Below are 6,685 nucleotides of genomic sequence, written 5' to 3' on the forward strand. Positions count from 1 at the left end.
AAAGCAAGACCTAAGAAATACTGAGGGGGTTGAACTTGGTCCTTCGCAGCCTCGTTTTCAGACGCGTCCAAATAAATATGGCGTCTACCATGCACAAGGTCCAGTCGGACGGACAGCTCACTATGGCACCGCGTCCCATTTCTAAATGTTTGCGATAAAACAAATCTGTCAGCCTGACATAATACATCCACATTGTGCGCCAGTTCAGCTTCCACCATGTCCCAGATTCATCAACAACTTTGATCTCCATTCACTTTACTTGTATTCTAATTTATGCAGTGCAATTAATCTGGGTAATTGAAAAATACCCATTGCCTGTGAGCACTGCGCCGAGCTAAATCCTCTCCGATAACGGATTTTGAAAGCACAACCTTCCCATCTTTATATAGGCGCACTAAAGCACCAATTCATTATCGGCCTTAAATAAATATAAAATAGACAGTGGTACCTTTGGCAGTAAATATATGCTGCGTTTCAAAATACAATTTTGTAGTGGGGGAAAAAAGGAGCGCGGTTTGTGAGTTGGCTTTTTTGATTGACACCCTGTCCCCAGGATCATGTTTAATCCCTGCTTCACTCCAGCCTTTTCATAACTCATTTCTCCGCGAGAGATGGGGACCCTGATGGTTGCCTGGGAGACGGCGATAGCGCTAAGCCATTTCCATGTCTGCAGCCCATTTGCAACAAAGGTCGTCACAAAGTCATTCCCCGACACAGCGCGCGTTTATGATGACACTTTCCCCGTTCTTTTCTCCTCACCGAGCGCGTGCGCGCGCGCTCCCCTACATCAGCATCAGATGACGCAGCTGCCCTTTCTGATCAAAGGAGATGCATGGCCTTGTGCAGGTGTCTTTATGCTATACCTCCCTCCCTCTCTATCACTCCCTCCCCTCTCTAATGCGCAAGAAGAAAAATGCCTTTACTTTCAATCTAAATAGCCTACTACAGAGAGCGCAAGGAATTTTATTTTGACATTTTATATAGACAATCTATTCCACCGTTTCAGGATGAAGAATGCATATTGCATGACTGGGAAGCAAAAGCTGAATAGACTCACAAGCAGCACTTCACACGCCAAACCTCGACAGTGAACTAGCAATGCGCATGATAATAACAATAATTCATTCATTCATTCATTCCTTCATTCATGCTTAAGTAGCTTGCTTGTAGTTCGCGCTGTCATTCTTAAAGTTGAGATCGGGGCTAGTTGTCACATTGGTAAAGTTTCACAATGTTAAATCTCAACAATTTAATTTTATTCTCAAACGTAACTCAACCACAAATCAACATATTTGTGTAATAGCTGTTGAGCAAACAAGTGAACGCCATAAAATCATGCTGGCTTACATTCAGAAAACTATATCATGAAGGTAGCCTAGATTTTAAACGTAAGGTTGAATTGTGTCTCCAGGACAAGTGTTTGTTGTTTTTTTCATAACCCATTTTGTGTTTCCACAGTTTTCCCCCCACTGTTTAAATACTACTGAAAATGCAATAATACTATGTTTTTTGTTTTTTTCTTAAACCATTTTGTGTTTCCACAGTTTTCCCCCCACTGTTTAAATAATACTGAAAATGCAATAATACTATGTTTTTTGTTTTTTTCATAAACCATTTTGTGTTTCCACAGTTTCCCCCCCACTGTTTAAATAATACTGAAAATGCAATAATACTATGTTTTTTGTTTTTTTCATAAACCATTTTGTGTTTTCACAGTTTTCCCCCCACTGTTTAAATACTACTGAAAATGCAATAATACTATGTTTTTTGTTTTTTTCTTAAACCATTTTGTGTTTCCACAGTTTTCCCCCCACTGTTTAAATACTACTGAAAATGCAATAATACTATGTTTTTTGTTTTTTTCTTAAACCATTTTGTGTTTCCACAGTTTTCCCCCCACTGTTTAAATAATACTGAAAATGCAATAATACTATGTTTTTGTTTTTTTCATAAACCATTTTGTGTTTCCACAGTTTTCCCCCCACTGTTTAAATACTACTGAAAATGCAATAATACTATGTTTTTTGTTTTTTTCATAAACCATTTTGTGTTTCCACAGTTTTCCCCCCACTGTTTAAATACTACTGAAAATGCAATAATAGTATTTTAAATGTCAGGCTCTCATTGTGACAACTTACCCCATATAGTGTGACAGCACAAAAGATCAACGGGAGTTACTGAACTTTACAAATATTTTACCTGGGCGAAAACGGTGACGGTAAAAAAGGTGAAAATGCTAAAAAGCTATTTTATAATGCGAACAGTTACTGACAGACTAAACCCTGAGAAATAATCAATGGAGTTAAAAAGTGTGGCAATAGCCCCGGTCTCCATTCACACTTGCATAGCAAAACGTGATGTGGTAAACATTCACCTGCTCAGATATTTTTCTTGGGATGTTCTTGGAGAAAAGCTTGTTAAACTTGGCAGTTAAACCGTTTATGGCGACAAATGATGATGCCGCACACCCCTTTGCGATGTAATCCCCCTCCCAGATTCGTTTTGTTTATTCTTTCTCTTCTTTCCTCATCAGAAGGAGAAAGTTTATAATAAATGGCGTAAGGGCAGAACGCGATGCGAGTTGTGGAAGGCAGATAGAGCGTTCATTAGTGCCTTTGGTTAAATAATTACCTATCTCCGCGCGGCACCTTCACACGGAAGTTCGCGTGACGCCCACGAGGCTGATTATGTTAAATCCACGCGCGCACGCGCGCCAGTGTTCGGGCTATTGATCAGGCTATTCAAACATCACGCGCACCCTCTTTAATTGCACAATGAGCTTCGGGCTGAAGAGAAACTCGAAATAAATAAATATTCTAATTAAAATGTATTCGAAATTCCTCTGCGTTGGTGTCATATCACGTCCTTAATTGCCTTTGAAGCTTGTCATTTCAAAACAATTGATAAAGAAATGCGCTATACCTTTGCGTAAAAGGAAGATAAGCTCCGAGCGTAGCAGTGTACAGTGCCTCCGAGAAATCACAATTTCACTCTCACAAAAAGTATGCAGCAAACACATACAAAAGAAAAACTCTCATCTGTGGCACCTTCTGAATTCAAAAATGGAAAAACGGGCAGTTCACCTTAAAAGTTCTGTTCACAATTTTACAGATTGCAAGGGAGAAACTTCGAGGCCTCCAGTGATTCTTTTGACGAACGTAATGTTATATGCCTTTAAATAGTACAGTATGAATGCATTTGTTTTTAAAAGAGGGGTTGATGCCAAAAGGTGCTAGGCCTATATATGGAAAAACAGGCTATAGGCCTATATGAAATAAGATGAACTTTCATGTGAATTAACAATTGCACTTTATCTCGTGATGAGTATCTCTGATATTCTATACCACATCATTTTTCATTGTCCAAATGTTCAGTGTTTCAAACAGACTGATACAATTCTTTTAACATTGTGGCTTGTTAGCACTGATGGCCTACTGCAAGCTTTAACTGAAAGCAAATGAGATTACACCCATAGTTTCGGGTCAATTAATGTGGCATGTGTTTAACCTTAAAGACGCATTATAGAAAAATGCAGCTTGGTTTGCACAATTTAAAAAAAAAACTTAAATACTTTTTAAACTAAACTAATTGAAACTAAATAGTAGGCCTATTTTCCAAATATTTAACCTGTAGTATTTGGGGGAAAAAAATTAAATAAATAAAATAATTCTATAATATTCACACAGTTGACAAGAGACAAACATATTCAATGACTTTCGATGTAGCCTACTTTTATAGAGTGTATGGGTTGCTTTGAGAGTAACATGCGTCCTGATAAAAAAAGAAAACGCATACCAAGTGAGTGACTTGGGGAAGTTGTGGCCTAATGGTTAGAGAGTCGGACTCGTAACCCAAAGGTTGTGGGTTTGAGTCTCGTACCAGCAGGGATTGTAGGTAGTGGGGAGTGAATGTACAGCGCTCTCTCCCACCTTCAATACCACAACTGAGGTGCTCTTGAGTAAGGCACTGAACCCCCAACTGCGTCATCATCATCTTATATTATGTTGGTGGTTGCAGTGGCTATTTTTGTGTAGAATATCTGTTTGCATATGTCATTTTAATGTCTGAAAAAAAACTTTCTGTCCTGCAAGTGTAAACTTGGACTGCGTTAATTTGCGTAAATACATTTTACTTGCAAATGAACAGTTTATGTAGCTAGGTTTCAGTGTAGCGTCTAAATTTGTCAAATAAAAGGGCATAGGTTACGGATCCATAATGAAATTCTAGAGAAACAATTTGTTTAGTTAGCTTGATTTATTTATGAAAATGTATTTTATAGATTTGATCTCACTGACGCCAGTGTAAGTGCATTCAAAGTGAATAAGGCAGCTGCATAAGTAACACTCACACATGAAACAGTTTTTCAGATGAAACAGAAGCGTTAGTCCAACCACAAGACCACATGAAGGCCAAAAACGTGTTATATTAAACTACTTATGTGAAACCTAATTGCAAGATAATGTAAAAGGTACATAATAATGCATTATTACATTTGTTGATTTAAAGCCAACAGAATGTAAGCCATACAAGATATTTAAAATACACAATTTTAAAATAAGACTTCATATCTTATGTTAATTTAGCATTTCATGTAAATGAAAGGATGGCTGTTTAGATATTTTACTGGAAAAAAGACACACACACACTGCTTAAAATGCAGTATGGACCTTTTTATTATTTATTTATTTTTGCCAATGTTTTGAAAGCATCTCAGCAAGCTTCAGATATAACTGAACAAAAATATATTCATAAAGCACGGACAAGAAAGTATAATGCCATTGCAAATTCATGAAACTTGTTAATTTCAAGTCAGTTTCTGTTTGCTCTTATTTTAAGATTATGAATAGATCTGTGTATATGAGTGTATTAATCAGTCTGCCATGAAATGCTTTTCTCTGTCTCTCTCACCTTTAGAGGAAACTGTTGTATGCCCTCCAGCATCTCCATGTGACCTCTGACCTTTGGGGAAGCTGTGAGTGACCTTTATCTTCGAATCTGCAAAAACTCAGTAGAGCAGTCAGACATGCTTGTAAATAATGTTAATGCAATTAAAAGTGCTTGATAAATTGATTTTGCTTGACCATCATAATCTCCCTGATATACAAATATATCACAATCTACATGTTCAGTTCTTATTTAACTCATGCACCTTTCATGCAGCTTGATGAACTTGAGGGGAACTGACTTTATACATTCATTCAAAATCAGACTGGCACTAGTTGCTTACAAGTCAATGATAAAATGGCTTATAAAAGTCAAGCTCTAAATAGTAAGGTTAGATGTTCGCAAATGCCACCTGGATTGATATTTTGTTTCTTAATTAAATGGCATTCATACTTTTAAAGGTGACATAAGGCCCATTCACGCCAAGAGTGATACTACCAGGTAACTATAATTCTAAAAGTTTTCAAACTCAACTCTAAAAGAATAGCAAGGACACAGATATCTTTCAGCGTTAAAGTGTGAAACGTCCATTGGTGGACGCTATAGTTAATTATCATTGGCCTAGTTATCCTTAGTTATGGTTCTTGGTGTGAACGTGCCTTTAATGTCTAAATACTTTTTGTGCCACTGCTTTGTTTAGTTGTCACTGATTTTTGTTATAGCATCATGTTGATATAGCATGACAAATCAATATTAGGCTAAGGTACTTGCGCCACTTTTACGCATACGGTCATGACCTTCCCTCTCATCTTTGTTGCGTAAAGGCATGAGAACATTTCAAATGGGTGTTTTTGTTATAGCCGGTGCTCAGAGCTCACATCTATTGTCTGTAGATACACCCTCGTTTAACAGGCAGCTCTGGATACCAGTCTACATGTGGAACGCATTTCTTATCGCCATCCAGTCCACTGCTAACTGCTCCGCGCTGCATCAGAACCGTCATTTCTGCTTTGAAACGAATAACAATGCAACAACAAAGGCCTCAGTTTTCTGTGATAAGCGCTAACATAAAGAAATGATCTAGCTACGGTAAAGGCTCATTTAGCCAGCCGTATCTGTGCGATTAGCAGAAATGACAGGTAGTGAGGGGATATTTGAGGAGATTTTAAATGAGTTCAGTGGCGGAGAGTCCGCTTCAGGTGGAATAACGTAGCCTACTTACTTCAAAGCTGCAGTGTAGGCGCTATTGGCAGAACTACAAAGGGACAGACTGATAAGATTAGTATTTTTACCCTTTTGTATCCTTCATATGTGTAGATGTAAATGCACTTTACTTTATGTATATTTAATAAAATTGCAACATTTGCCCTCATTATTTCTTACATTGCTCCACATATCATATTGCCCCAAAATTTCTTAAAGGGGTCATATGATACGATTTCATGTTTTCCTTTGTCTTCGGAGTGTTAAAAGCTGTTCCTGCATTCAGAAGATCCTTAAAGTCGCAAAGATTAAAGTCTCAAACCCAAAAAGATATTCTTTATAAAAGTGAATGTTCAGCCACGCCTTCCTAAAACGGCTCGTTCAAACACGCCCCCACATGTCTACATCACTGTGTGGGAAGATTTGCATAACACCGCCCAAAGAAAGAAGGCATAACTTTTATGCGCCGCCATGTCGTGCAGACGCTGTGTTTCGTTGCGAAAGCCAAACTACTTTGTTACGACAACTAGAGATCAGTGGTTACGTTTTATTTACAACACTGTTCCAGAACAGTACAACCCAAATATTCGAGTGCGTG

The sequence above is a fragment of the Sinocyclocheilus grahami genome, unplaced genomic scaffold (genome assembly GCF_001515645.1).
Source record: "Sinocyclocheilus grahami isolate Dianchi unplaced genomic scaffold, SAMN03320097.WGS_v1.1 scaffold546.1, whole genome shotgun sequence".
NCBI lineage: Eukaryota > Metazoa > Chordata > Actinopteri > Cypriniformes > Cyprinidae > Sinocyclocheilus > Sinocyclocheilus grahami.